Here is a 16,563-nt window from a genome sequence, read left to right on the forward strand (position 1 = left end):
AAATAATTGCTTCAACCCGTGTCTGTTTGCAAAAGGTCATATATTTTTCGCTTAATATTGATTTTAAAACGCGATAAGTATAGACATTACTTTGAAGTACTGACGTAGTTATAGTTTTTTAACATATATCGATTGGAAGCAAGTCATTTCGTCTTATTCTAGATTCGCCGATGTACAAATAAATTATCATAAACATTTCTAGCATAATCTTTAATTTAGGCGAGACACACGTTTTTGCATAAAATACGAGCTTCGTTGTACATAACAGAAAAATCTTACCTATACACAAAAACAGAAACGACACGTTGATTACGACGACGTAATTTGGTAATAGAAACCAACCCGGCATTGCTCCTTGATTTGAAATTACGCCCCTGCACCACAATTGTTGAAAAGTTATTTTAAATCATTGCGATACGTACAAGTTGTGAATGTAGCATCGCTCGTGCCAACAAAATACCGCAAACGGCCTACTCTACCCTAAAAAGGCGAAATTTTGGAGCTTAGCGTTCGCAGGAGCACTTTGTAAAAACATAAATCTTAAAACTTCATTACTTACTCCAACCACAAGTTGGTTTTTCTTGCAACAAAGCTGATGTTTACGATTTAAAAGGTTCTTGACGTAAAATATTACTGTTGGCAACATTTTACTGCGTGGCATTGGTTGATAGCACCGGTGGCATATTTATATACCCTAAACATATCTGGTTTGAATGGCTTTTTTGAGAAGAAATTATGTATATGACGTATAAATCTCTAACTTTAGTCTATATACACTCTATAGTCTGTGGATATTAAGTATGTTTTTAAAGACATGTTATAGTACAATTGTAGATATACATATGAAAACCCCACAGTCATTTGCCTTACGATCTCAGTAAAAAAGGCTTTCAAGCTGAGAACAAAGTGTCCGTCTGACCCCAATCTAGCACAATTTAAGTATGGCACCTAGTTTTACGTCATCGTATTAAAATGCAATCGAGAACCTTTAGTAAAATGAAGAGTCATCGTTTAGGACCCAAGGACTGACCTCTTGTGACGTTTAAAGAGGTCATTATAGGCTCGTAAAAATAATGGATCCTCAGCGAAATATGTACTGTCGGATATTTTATTACAAGTAGTTAGTTGAAGTGTCATAAAGCCCTTTTTGTTTAATGCTATTCTCAGATTTTGAAGGAATATTGCACCAGTTCAAGTTATCTGATAAAATTAAAACTTCTATCGAGATTCTTAGTGGTTTATGGTAAAATTTATTAACTGTAGAAATATAGGAATAGAAATAGACTAGGTTTTTTTTAATATCCAAAATATACTAGATATCATTTTTGTACCTAAATCTCTACCTCAACTTTGTAGAATTAATGTACATTGCAAGTAGCGTAGTTAAGTTCTCAATTGCCCAATTGTTACTAACTGGAGTTAGAGCAAATGTAAATTGGAATTATACTATATCTTTAACTAATATTCGCGGCAGGATCCGTCAAGTTATCAACTTCATTAATATTGTTAGTGCTAATATGAATAATATTTCTTTATTTTGTATTCGAATTGTAATTAAATTTAAAACAAAGAATGTGAAATCGAATGTTTATAACATGTGATGATGTGGCTGAATAAATGTTTTATTATCTTCCTTTCTAATAGATATTTCTTTATTTTGTTTTAATTAATTATTAAAACATAATCAGTTAATTGCATCGTTTAGAGTATCCATTTTCTTTTCATAACAGCGTAAATCCAATTCGATAGAAAAATATGGAGGAGGAGATTAATGTAGTTTTGATGACTACGAGGATATATCGTCCTTAATATATACATAATAAATAATATATAATACAAGTACTGTTTGTTAATTTTCGTGAATATAGTACTTAAATAACCGCGTTTTATACATGTGTTAAATGAGAGACTAATATTTAAAAAAAATATGAAAAATGTGATTTAAACTAAAAGTTACAAAAAGATACAGGAATTGATAACATTAAACACATTAAGTAATAAAGGATTTTCAGATGTAAATGAGTGAAAAGCAACAAATGACACACCGTATCGGATGCAGGTGTCCAGTCGTGGATTATTCCGTGCAGGCTAATTGGTATGCCGCTAACAATGTTTGCGCTCTGTATCCACCATAATTGTATTGTTTTTGTTTGTATGGCATAACATATGTTGCAAACCTGGAATATTTATTTAAGATTTTTGCATAAGTTCTGTTTGTGGTGGTTACCTTAATGCTCTACTAACTTTGAGTTTGTTTGCATTGAAACAAGTGGAACATAAGACATATTCGTTCATACATAACACTTTTTCACGTTATTATATAACATATTATAACATAAATGTAATTTTATTTCGCTTGTGATAATTTTACTCTTTATAGGGAAATGATCAGCTTTTGTTTTTGCATCTGTATTTTTGGTCTTAGTTTTTGCAAAATTTGTCTTTATCGTACAAGTATTAATCGGCAAATTTAGGTTTTGTATTCTTTAATACAAGGCTAGGTAGGATCTTCGGGTAATTCAATGAATTTGTATACCAGTAAACTATACACTAATAGTAACACTATAACACTAAAAGTGAGTGCATTGCTGCCGTTTTGAGGATTTGAGGATCATCAAAAACGTATAAGTAAACATAGGGATAAATTAGTTAAAAAATATTCTATACAAATATTGGACACGTTTTATTGAATTGTGTAGACAATACACATCAGACAGTATAAACTCGATTGATTTTATTATCCATGCGTTATTCTTTTTAAATTGAATCTACTTGCACTTAATTCCATATGTCTAGACTTTAAAGAAGAGATACATTTTTTAAATAGAACACTATGTTGCAGCTAATACATATTAATAAATTTATTAGTAATGATAACAATCAAATGTACAGTGTTCACAATTTTTTTACCTACATAGTAATAATAAAAATAATTAAATAATTAAAATTAAAACAAATTTAAAAAATTTGGTCCCTGGTACCTTTAACGCTAGCAGCATTTCCTCGCCGTATTGCGATACTTATTCGTTGAGCCAGAAAAGCACCAGCTCTGGGGTCACCGGTGCTATCTACCAGATAACAACGTACATCTTTAATTAGCGTCTGTGCACTTGACCTCACGGCCCAAGAGTCTTTACTCCAAAGAGAATAAAATCGAAGTTGGAGGAAAGACTATTATATTTGAGCCGTTTATTATTTTCTGCCTGCTCTGCGTCAGCACCAGTTTGTTTGTTTGTCCGAGAGAGGTGAGACGCGCATACATACAAAATAATTATACTTTTATGTATTTGAGGTCTATATATATCTATTAATCGTATTATAAATAAAAACGTTAAAAATGGCAGATAACCAAATAGCACAGACTCATTACTTTCTAAATTTTCTAATTTTTTTTGATTGATGATCATGTTTTTTTCTACTCATAGTGATACTCGCACAGATGATGTTTTTGTATGTGTTTTTATTATGGTTTCTCTTATGAGATAAAAACTCAGTAAAATATTATGTGAATAACGCGGTAGTTAAAGACTATTATGTGACTGTAGTTTATCGGCATAACTGATAAAGACATTATTTTTAATAAAGGATTTTATTATAGGAAAATGTTAGAAACGTAAATAAATCGCCGAGCAAAAGGCAAGCATTTCCTAGTTATTTATTTTGTATGATATTTTCCTGTCACATAAATGATCTGCGGATGCTGCAATCAAAATAAAATTGGGCTCTCGTGTAAAAGGGGCAATCTCAATTTGGGGCAGATTAACAAGACATCTCTGTCCGTAGATATACGTCATTGAACAATCTGTGTAAATTGTTCCCATCAGTTTTGGCAAAGCTTATCGTTTGTTGAGTGAGTATTCAACTTATTTTCTGGACCTACTATAATTCTGTCTTTGCTTACATGAATACAATATACTTAAAGAAAATTTGCACTTGGAACTGAAATTCTTAGATCTGATTCAAAAATCTTTTTTATTGAATTAATTAGTAATTAATTACTAAATAATAATAATAAAATTCAAGCCTCTTCACCATTTAGCATCCTTACCTATTTATATAATACAGATATTATCTTTGTGATAGCTAGAATAGAATTTCATCGAGGACAGAAAATATGCAGCATTATAGAGAAGACTATATTTATACTCAGCTAAAGTAAGAACAAAATATAACCAGAACATTAGTGGTATTAATTATCTCGGCTTAGGTTTAGTTTTTATAAGGTATTTCAGTTTAATTTTTTTCAAATAGGTTGCAACAATGGATGTTGTCGAAGATTCTTCTATATTTATATATTTTTCATAGTTTTGTTTAAAGACTGTTGATATTAATGTAACTTTTAATATTTTCATAGTAATTTATTCTTAAGATTTTGAAAAATCATTTTCTCTAATTGTAGCAATAAATGACGTAGCAATTTCCATAATACAACATTTCATAAAGACTGAGCTGAAAATCTGAACCACAAATTCGATCGAAAAAATAGTTCGAAGTGTGGATACAAAAATAGGTGAATTGTATGGATTTATTTTATTTCCTTCCCTCCGCATTTGTAGTTTTGCTGACATATTGAGTTACAAACTGAGTTTTGTCAAATAAAACTAACGTGTCTTGCCTTACTCGACTCATGGCTTGTTGAGTCGTGATATCCAGGTGACTCAGCTTATATATTTGTTCCTATTTCTTATATATTATAGCTTCATTCATGTGAACACAAGGAATGGCTTTATTTATTCGATTATTATTATTATATTATAAATACTTTATTAACATTTACAAAGTCATTTAATATAAGAATAATAGTAATATTATGTTAATTATAATTTTCCAAAAAAAAGTTAAGCGCAGTGGTTGTCTGGACAATGTTATCGAAACGGCTTCAAGAGTTTAATAAATCTGCTCCGTAGTTTTAAAATCTTTCAACAAACTCACAATAAATTTTTTTTTCAAATCATAGTAAATTACTGTTTCTTAATGGAAAATTGTAACTGATTGTATAATATAGTGCCGGTGTCTGTCTATATGATCGCGATCAACTCAAAAGGCACCGAACGGATTTGTAGTGAGAAGTAACCGACAGTGTTTCCTGAGAAAGGGTTACTTATAGGTGCATAATTCATTATGGTTTTAAATAAGTTTACTAAAATATATCGATTAAATTTTACCGCAATACACGTAAGAAAGGTAGTATCTAATATTTATGTATATATATCGGATAAATGTCGACATTTACATCGTCATTAGCGGGTTTAGTGGGCGTGGGTAGATGGCAAAAACACAGAAGACAGAAATAAGTGTCGTACAATTTTAACTACACCACCTCAATATTATTTAGCTTATAAGGAGTAGTGTGTTCACCGATCTCACTTTTCATAACAATGTACTAGACCCAACTTGGACCAACGTCTAATCACCACAATGATTTTCTGAATACTAAACAGTGTATTAACACTTCTGTAATTTATAAGCGTTATTAAGCACCCTTTGCCGTATGGCATTGATATAACATTTAAAAAAAATCTAATTGTTTCTTTTAACATCTGTCTGTGGTTTTATCGCCGTTCTCGTAATACGTATAAACATAATAAATAAATTAATTAGTTTATTATACACCTGTTTGATTTTTCATGCTTTGTTTTGTATATTTGCTTTAAACATAGAGATATGTAAAGTAATTAGCTTAAATAATGTTATTAAAGTAACAGTAATTTTAATTATCATTTCTATTTTAGGTAACAAAGCTTAACATTATTTTCCTAATCCTAAAATGGATATCAATTATATTATGTTTCGGTTATTAGCTACTGAGTTAGCAATGAGTAATAAAACAAACATACCAGATTCAAAATCAAATTAAAAATCATTTATTCATTTAGGTAACACAATTTACACATATAAACGTCAATAAGGAAATATATATTTAATGCTAATGCTATGCTTCTAATTTTACACTTACTGCCAGTTCTCAAATCAAGGGTGTAGAACGGACTAGAAGAACTGGCAATAAACTCTCCGCCACTCTTTGTAATCTCCAAGTTTTTTTTTCAAAATGTTTCTAAGGAGCTGCAACCATTACACCATGTTCCACGTGATATCTTAAGTACTTTACATTAAAACAGTCGCGTTACCTCTTTATACTGGAGCAAATCATATCCAAGCACTAGTATCGTTTGAATATTCATTTGTATTATAATAGGCCTTAGTAAATAATTTTACTTTGATATTGCTGTTTAAGTACCAGGGGTAGTACGTTATAAATAAAGGCTTTGTTAGGCTGTAAATTAATAACAAAGGGTTAATTGTCAATTTTTATACGGAGACGTGACCATGATCTTCATAATGAGTTACTTTAAAAAAAATATCCGAAGAATCTTTATTATGAAGAAATTTATTGCAATGTACGTGTTATTGCTATTAATTACATCAAAAAATTTGATAATCTATATTTGTCATAAACTAGTTTATTTAATATACTTAGACTTCATGTTTGAATAACAACTTATTTGGATGGTGTCTACGCTTTCCTTCTTTTTATTTCGTAAATAAAAACCAATTAGAGAAAAAAGAAAATTTGTATTCTATATTTGTTGATATGCTATGAAAAAAAAGCAACATATAATATTTTATTACTTTAATTTACAACCATTATTATATTTCTTTTTAGTTTAGTTTGTTTTATTTTTGTTTCTGTTTAGTTTTGTCACCACAACTATGTGTAATATGTATTTTTGCACTTCTTGTCTATCTTATCTAATATAATTTATTTTTCTTCTCACAGTGGTTGCCTGAAAGAGATCGATCGAAAGCGATAAGGCCGCCATTTGCCCTCCTTTTAATTTAACTCTGTTAACTTTTTATATTATGTGCAACAAAGTGTTAATAAATAAATTATAAATAAAAAAATATATTATGCTTAATGTCTAGTCTTGTCTTGTAGTGAACAAACCTTGGACTTATTAATTTGCATAAGCGCTTTTTATATATTTTATTACTATAGTTTTATTTAAAATAAAATATTAGTAATATTCTTATCTTGCATACCTTTAGGTTGGGACATCGCATATACAAATGCTTTCAAGACCAGTCATTCCATTTAATGTGTTATGTTTTCAATAAAATCTACTTTTCGTTGTTCGTTTCGGTTTAAGGATTAAAAAAAATAAAGAAACATGTTTTTCTAAATATAGCTTTCATATGAAATATTTGTTTTAATAAAATAAATAGGCCCGAACCTTTGAGAGCATTTTCATTCGACATTTTTCCTTATTTAATGGTATATTTTGATTTAAAGAGGATTTGATTCGATCAAATATAATGAGAAATGAAGGACATTTATACAAAAATAATATGTATTACGTTTCTTATAAATTGAAAAGATTCATTTATTTCAGGCATGTGTAGCAACGCTCTAATTGGAATTGTATATAAATAAAATTTTGTACAACCTAACGAATCGCAACTCATTCAAGAGAATGAGACAAGAGTCTATGTTAGACAAATTCTAAAATAATTATTAAAGAGCCACGAAAGTCACCTTTAGTTCATTAATGTTATTTTGATTTGATTCAACAGGTGTTTTCTAATACAACATATAAATGGCAAGATTTAGATAACTGGGCCTCAGATGTCTGTATCTGTTTCGTGATTATTTTTTTTCTCTAATAAGCAATTAGATGATCAGCCTTCTATGTATGACACACGCCGTTGATATTTTGTAATATATTATTATTATTTTTGGATCATGCCGGTTACCTCACGATGCTTTCCTTAACGAACAAATGTCTAATGCGCTTTTATACAGAATGTCCATTGGTCCACAACCGGGGATCGAACCTGCGACCTCACGGATGATGCCGAAGTGACTAGGCAAATACTGCTCGTCATAAACACAAGGATTATTATTATTATCAGGACTCGTCTTTTTTATTTTCTTCACGGTAATGACTTCTTCTCTAACCTTTTTTAAATAGCCATCAGTATTGATTGTGTTAAAATGTTTACATATTTTTTAATATAATCCTAGCCCACATAATTCTAACGTAGTACACGAAAATCATGTAAATCGGACACAAGCGTTATCCAAACGTTAACGGAGGACAAAGGATTGTGATCCTGACGCCTTACCGAGTGTGAACACGATCTATTTGGAAAATTTGCGGCAACGCCTGGCCAAAGACTGAATGCACTTAAGATGTATTTGCCTAGAATTAAATTCAGTGAATTTGATCAATCCTTAATTGTTTTTATTTTTAATATTATAGACGATCACTTCCGTTTTACCCTAGTTAATTAGGTTGCTGATAAAGGTACTAATCAATACATAATATTTTTGAGTTTGAACCAGTTGTTTCTGATTAGGATGATCAATAGACTTGAATACAATTAGAAAAACGAGCATGTGAAGATCCATGGTCACTGCCCGGCTACGGCTACGGCTTGAGTGTGTAACTAGTCTTGCCATATCTACTGAAAAAAAATCTATTGCAAATAACATTTATTACTTTTACAGTGTATTAGTTTAATACATAAATATAAAACAATTTAAAATATAAAAGCTTATTTGAAGTGGTCTCCATTGGCTACAATACAGTCCTTCTAACGTAAAGTTGGCCTCAATAGAAGCATGCACTCTTTCCATGGGAAAATTCTTCACTGCCAATCGTACCGTCCCAATTGTGTTAGGGACTCCAACCTATCTTGGCGTTTAGACCAAGCCGTATTCTCTAAAACTGACCGTAAATCATAATCCAACGGATTAAGATCAGGACTAGACAACGGCCAGTATGCAGCTCTAATGAAGTCCGAAACGTTCGTTTCCAACCAAGACTGCGTAGATCGAGCTTTATGGCCCGGCGCCGAGTTTTGCTGGAAGGAATTTTCTTGGTAATGAACATGGTGTTGTTAAGAGGCTTCACTACCTTCTCAAGAATGGTATCTTGATACACTTGTGCCGATGTTTTGATACCTTTTTCATTAAAGTATGGCTCAGTCGCTCCTTCATAGCTAATACCCCACCAAACCATCACTGAAGTCGGATAGTACTCTGTTCACTAATTGCTCAAAGGAAGCTTTCCTTAGAGCTTTGAGCATAAATTCGGTCATATAAAATAAAAATTATCATCCGTAAACAAAAAAATTCTGTGACCTCCTTTTGCGTACTGATTCGGTAGTTAGTAGTTTCGGTTTTACCACCCTATTCTTTTTAAAAAATTCTAGTACAAAATCCCGCCCGAGATAAAATCTTTTTCTTTCGGACAGGATTTCTTCGAATTCTTTCACTTACTGCTTTGACCACATTTTTTGTATGAATACTACGTTAGCGGCCAGATCTTTTTCTGTTACAAACAGAGGAGGTCTCGTTGTTATTACTAGCCCGGTATACAAACTTTAAAGCATTTGGCTCCATACCTACTTTGTGTAAGAATAAAATGCAATTCGGTTCTCTTTATCACCACACTCCATTTTAATATCGCAAAATATTGTACAATGTATTGGCGCTAAAATGAGAAAACTCAATGAACAATAATCATATAAAAGTGACAGATTTCAAATTCAAACGTAATATTTTGTTAATTTTCAATTGTAACAGTAATTATGACCTTGAAAAAAACTTGAATTTCAAAAGGTATGTTGTTTTTATCATTTTAAACTGGACTACGTTGTAATGAAATGTAAGTTTAAGGCCAAGGCCATTATTATGAGTAAAATCTACCATTGTTACGTTAAATTATTGGGTAAGACAGTAATTGATTCCCTGATTTTTAATTTCAGAATTTCCTTGCTATGCACACGTTTCACGCAAAAATGTAGTCTCCTTATGTCGGACCAAAAGGATTTAGAAGGTCAAATATATTAAACATAAGTTATGTAAATACATAGTAAGGTGTACCCCAGGATGCGATATATTGTACATATATAATTTTATTACTCATGTCCTCTGTAATTCCTGAAGACTGATAATTTGAATAATACGTTTTTTCAATCAGACAATAGTTTTATATAGATTTAAAACGTAGAGTCGTGCGCATAGCCTTACATATACTTATGATATGAAATAGGATTGAAGATTTAAATACTGGAAAAAGGTGTAAGATAGTTTAGTGCCCGAATACAACAGTAAGGAAGTTAATAAATAAAATATTATATTTGAGCATCTTTAAAAATCAATCTTGTTAAGAAAAATAGAGTTTCGGGGCGTAAGTACACGTTGCCATCAAATTTGTACCGAAAGATTCACGTGACAGGTCTTATTACCATACAATTTTGTACTCTTACATCGCGTTACGCCAAAAGAGGTACAAATGTAAGCTCCTTTCGGATGCTAATACATAAATATATTACTTTTGTTTGTAATGTAATGTATTTGCATATATGTTGTGATTTACATACGATTAAGAAGTTTTAACTCCTCATAACCCAGTATAATATATTCGCAAGATAAATACAGGTTTATGTTACTTTGTCGCTGTCTGTCAGTCACGCTTCGCCGGTAAAGTTAAATTTTACCTTCCATGCCCGTTCGCAGAGGACTAGAAACTCTATTTCAACTTATAATTGAGTAACAAGTGCTATGTAAGTCCAGACGTGTACCAAGTCCCTTTATTCATTAGATTTCAGTTTACAATTTGTCATACCGACACTTTTACACACGACACGACACAACTGCATTCAAGTAGCACTGTTTCTACTTACTTATCCTAGCGATTTAGCTTAAAAGGCTCTCGCTTTCTTAATGAAACATCTCAAACGAATACCGGACATTTTAAATTCTTTAAAGCATGCTATGCAAAAGAAAGAGTTGTTTTAGTATGTTCACTAGCCTAATGATTATCTTATTCAAGATATTGGTATATTTATTAATTATTAGATGTGTAGTTATTCATACATTAGCCTAAAATCATGGTTTAATAAAATTGTGTGTGATCAGAAATTGTAACGATAAAATGTATACGTGCCCCAGCGGAACAAACTACGTAGTTACGTACGTCCCGAATTGCGTTAACTCACGGGATTGCCGGCGTTTCAATTTACATGCTACGGCTAATTTGTCGTCGCTTCTCTCACACCCCTATATTCGTTTAAATCGTGTTACAAATTAGTAAGGGTGGAACAGCAAACGTCATTTCCTAAGAGGGGCTCATTTTCAATCATGTAGGTATATAAAAATATATTATTTTTATATACACTACGCGATTAATGCGAAGTTTTGTGCCTGGGCCTCTGTTTTTAGGTTAGGTTTCTGTTCTGTTTTAGGTCATGTAATAGGTCATCTGTGCTCTAAACATTCATTATGGTTTCTATTACCGTATGAACTAGTGTTAAATTGCACATTAATGCGCAAAGAATTGGTGCACAGCTGGGGTTCGAAACTACGGCCTTAGGGATGGGAGTCGTGCGCTGAAACCACTAGGCAAATAGGCAAACGCCGCTTTAAATCCCATAAACACACTGAGGCTATGCATATATTATATTAAGTTAATTCATGTGTGTAAAGTGTTATGTGTGACGCTAAAATTTTTTTGTCTAGCCTAGTAGATTGTGATTAAAAGTGAGATCAGTGCCCTGAACCCGCTGATTGTTTAAAAAAGCTAAGATGTTGGTAGTTGAAAATAATAAGAATAATCTTTATGTAAGACCTTATCTAATTACCTAAGATGTAAGGGGCAAATTAGTGACAACCACCGTTGCCATGACTCGCGGATGCACTATCGACTTCAAAAAAAAAAAAACAGCCTGGCGGTACAAAATAAAGCAAATCTAGTGTTCCTTCCTTTAATAAAATAAAATGAATAAGTATTTTTTTTCATTAACATTAATTATAACTATATACAAAAAAACAATTTGAACTAAAATTTAACTAATATTATAAATTATTTTTCTTATACAAAAAAACAACTAGTCAATCCTGAGTTGTAAGGACCTCTTCCAGATCACTCTATTTTTCAGTTACTTTGAAGCCTATCCAAGATTTTCTTTTTATATCCATCACACCACCTCTCTAGCGAGTTCTCTTTCTATTTTTAGGACTAGGCCAAACCGTTTTTTTCTTCGTCCAAGTGAAATCGTTTCGTCGAATTGTTTTCGTCGAAAATTTTAGTAATTTTAGTTTGTTGTGTATAATTTTTAGTTTCCTGTGTAAAAGTTGGATTCCCTTCATTAAATATTATAGTTTATTTTTAAATATATTGTTACAATCTGAGACTGCGATCACGGAGTAGATAATTAGAAAAAACCTTTTGTCGAATCTTTTATTAAAATCAATCTATGAATTGTGTTTGCTTAACACTTCCCGCTTCTCACTTGCTTGCGAGTGTAGACTCAACTGTGGGACTAATTAATATACATATCCCAAAAGCATTTATTAATTCCCCCTTTAATATTAAATTTCTTACTTCATATTACCACGAGAGAACATAATTAATTCTGATTAAACAACAAAGTTAACTTGTCGCTGTCTTTATTTCAATCTCCGTCATATGGCTTTGAAAATTACTGTTATATTATTCCCGGAAGTTTGCATGAATATTAATATACTGGGGCAGAACCTCGATGCAATATTACCTGTCATTCTTTTGTGCAGTTTTTACTTGATAATTCAGTTTGTAAATAAACTGTCTCCTAAATGGTATCAATAGTTTTAAATTGTATAGTAGGCAATTGGGCGATGCTTGCATGTATTATCTGTATATGTATATCAAATTAAAAACATTATCTAATGATAAAAAAGAAATTTAAAATCAATTACCAATAACTTCTAAACTTAATTTTGTAGTCTAAACCACAAATGCCACAGATGTAGTCCTTAATTAATTTTGTTAATATACAATGGAAGGCGTAATTTAAATTGCTAATATACGAACCCCAATCATACTTCTAAATTTAAATGTAGAAAAAGTAAACCCATTTGTATCTGTAAGATAAATGATACAATACTACATACTAAAATAGAGATTTCGACGAAATTGTAGTGAAATCCTATGCATTGTCATACTATTAATATCGATACTCAATTCTAATTAGAAAATTATAGCTTACCTTTAGATATTATATCTACTAATACGTATATTTAAGTGTACTTTTATGATATATATAAGAGTACTAGCCATTCAGCCATCTCCTAATCCAAAACAATAATTCGATTCAAACCCGTTCCTGAAGTTAGAGCATTTAACCAAACAAACTCATCAGCTTATAACATTAGTGTAGATTACATTAGATATATATAAATATAGAGTTCTGTTTATTCCACTTCAGCGAGTACAATATGACACGAGCAACCTCCATGATGCACAGTGATATCTACAGTTAGCCGCAAATCGGAAGACATATCAGTGAATCAGTCTGTCTGTGGCTGTCCTTTGATGTGTCCTAATTTCCTGTTAATTTGATTTGTACTATACTCAAATGAATTGTATATTTTTGAGACTGCGTAGGAGATATCATAGGAAATGCGAAAAAAAACAGATTATCAAAATCTGACCGACCTTTTTTTATCCTCCAGGGTCACTCGTAGTTTGGACAGAAAAAAGTTTACATCACAGGCCCGAAATGTTTACATTTTAAACACATTACATTATATCATAAAAAAGATTTAAGAAATTTAACTTCTTAGTCTTGCATAAATAATAATAATAATATAATCGTATGAGAATTTGCAATCTAATCAATATTTCAAGCTAATATTTAAAATACATCTTTAAATTAAATCAACAGCAAGCGCTATCAAACAATCTACATGTAAAGCGAAGTCTTCGACTTTCCAAGTTTCCATTATCTACTTTGTTTACACTTTACGGCTAAGGCTTTGAAATGTCTGCAGCTCTCAATAATTGCTTGAGAGGATAATCTGTACGGAGTGTCATTTTATCGTCGATAATAAAAGCTAATGGAATGGAAGGTGTAACTGAAATCTTGGTCCTTTTACGATTTTCACTCCTGTGTCCAAAACTCCCACTTTTATTTGTAACTTTATACCTGCCTGTTTTATTTTCTCAGGGGATCTTGTGAGGAAAATGGAACGTTCACGCCGTTTTGAATCTTATCACCGTCCGTTAAGGATCCTATTGTGTAAAGTTTACAAGCTTTTAAAAATTGGATTAGGAAAAAAGATACGTTTCATAGTAATATTATCGTATGTCCTCAGTGTAATCTATCGTATGCCTACTCGTCGGTAAACAGTAACCTCAAAACTTTATATAAATAAAACATGATACATTTAGAAAAGTATCACCTTACCTTTAGATATTTCTGAATAAAATTGAATCTCTTTTATTTGATTGAATACAAATGAGGTGCTTGTTATGTGCCGTTGCTTGTTTAAATAAAAACTACGTTATAATTTTAAAAGAGACAGCGTGTTACGCATTTTTCATCAAAACCATCTGGGCGGAAATATTCACCTGGTTTTTATTATTATTTCTATAAATTTCGAAGTTTTTGGTCAAACCCTAGCACAATCTAGAATCTAGAATCATTATAAAAAATATTGTAAATTTAACGGAATATCCGTTCAGATCCTTTATCGGATTGTTTACATAGCTGGTCGTTTCGATAATATGGTTTATTTCAATAATTTAGGACTTCGCACGTTTTTTTTGCCATATGTTTGGAGGTCATGGAATTAAATTGTCTGTCAATGTTAATATAAAGATTAGTAATAAGCACTAAAAAAACATTTGTACTTATTCTATTATAATATATTTATTTCTAACACACAGTGAAACGTATTCTATTATCAATTTTTAATTATTATTATAATTAGTAGCAGTTTACTTTAGCTCAGAGTCGATTCATGATCCTGGTAGATTGTTTCACACGGGCCTAGGCCAAGTGAATACAGTTATATTATTATTATTACCATATGTACAATTTACGCACAACGGACTTATTGAGAATCTAAGTGCGGCAACTGAGTCCACAAACCAATAACGTTTATAAAATGAATATACATGTAACATTACAATAATGGTTATAAGTGAGTATTTCCTTTTAAACTTTAATTCAAAATAGCAATTTTAAGTTGATTATGTTTATTTGACTACCAAATATCATATTTGCGATAAAGCAATACGTGTATATCAAGTCCCAATAAAAATGACATAATCGTCGCATAAACGAAAGGGTGCCAATAAAAATACCCTCTTAACGAAAGATATTATTTACTGGTGCAATATCAAGGCCGTTCAGTTAGAATAAATTCTTGCGAGTTGATTTTATTTCCTGAAATCTTAGCCAAGTATTGGTGAAAGTCTTCTGTTGAATTTTATGATTCCTTGCGCATAAGTTGACTATTTGTTTAAACCGTAAATATTTTAGTGTGATTAAATTATTGTAATCGTTACTCAAAACTTTCTGACTTTTAAGACCTCTATTCAGTCCATTCTAAAACTATTTTTACTTCCATATATCTACGCCTCAAATGATGAATGATGAATGCAGGCATAAGCATGGTTTAAAGGAATATGTTACTAAATTAGTACTAAATAATTAAAAAATCGAATTTCAAATGGAATATTATCAATAACAACAATAAACAATAGTGACAGCAATCTAAGCAAGCACCTAATTCGAAACAATCTCCGTAATTGTCCTAACAATAACCCGAGCGTTTGTGGCGACTCCACAAATGAATTAGACAATATCAAAGTCCTTTATCCCAATAGGTTTTAGACAATGCTCCAATTAAACACATCAAACAAAACTCAATAGGTAACATTTGTTGGAAATCACTAAGCTCCCTGCTGAAAAGGGAAAATTTACATTTTATTAGCATGAGATCGGAATAAAAATGTGTTTATTTTGGGCTGAAAGTGAGATGGCCGACCCATAAAAAGATCGAGTGCCAATACGGACAAAGAATGCTCGGTGAATCGCATTCAGAAATGAAAATTAGGTTTTATGAAATACCGAACCGAGGTAATATTCATATTAATGTTATTTAATGATATTAGACTTTTATTTGGATAATAAGGGAATAGAATTTTGTTTACATTTGAAATATCGTACTTGTTGATTCAAGAATAATAAAAATAAATACGTTTGTAATTTGGTTTGATAATTTTAGGTGAGCAAAACAATATATTTATATAATAAATAACAATAATATAAATAATAAATAAATATAAAATCGTAATCCTCTCACTGGACACTGGAAGATTCCATTGTTGTAAGCCGTTACACAAATAAGAAGGAATATGAAATGGTAATTATATATTTAATTTTTAAAGTAATGATATTGTATAAGTCTAAGAAGTATGGTTCATATTCAATAGAAAATGGTCCACTTAACAAGGAGGCTATATACAGCAAAGCAGATTTAGTTATTTTGAATAATTTTCTGTGGATATATATGGAAATAAATATCTGAATTTATCGTATCAACAAAGGGAACGGTATGTTAGCTTGTTAAAAGTTAGTACTTTAAATTACTCACTCGCGCATCTACCCGTCACTATCAGGTTTTAATTTTTAATTAAACATGTTTCTAATTTCAAGTTAAATTCAGTATATTCTTGTTTGTAAATTACTTTTTTCCTCGTTTTTACAAAAGTACGCTTCGAAACT

The sequence above is a fragment of the Pieris brassicae genome, chromosome 3 (genome assembly GCF_905147105.1).
Source record: "Pieris brassicae chromosome 3, ilPieBrab1.1, whole genome shotgun sequence".
NCBI lineage: Eukaryota > Metazoa > Arthropoda > Insecta > Lepidoptera > Pieridae > Pieris > Pieris brassicae.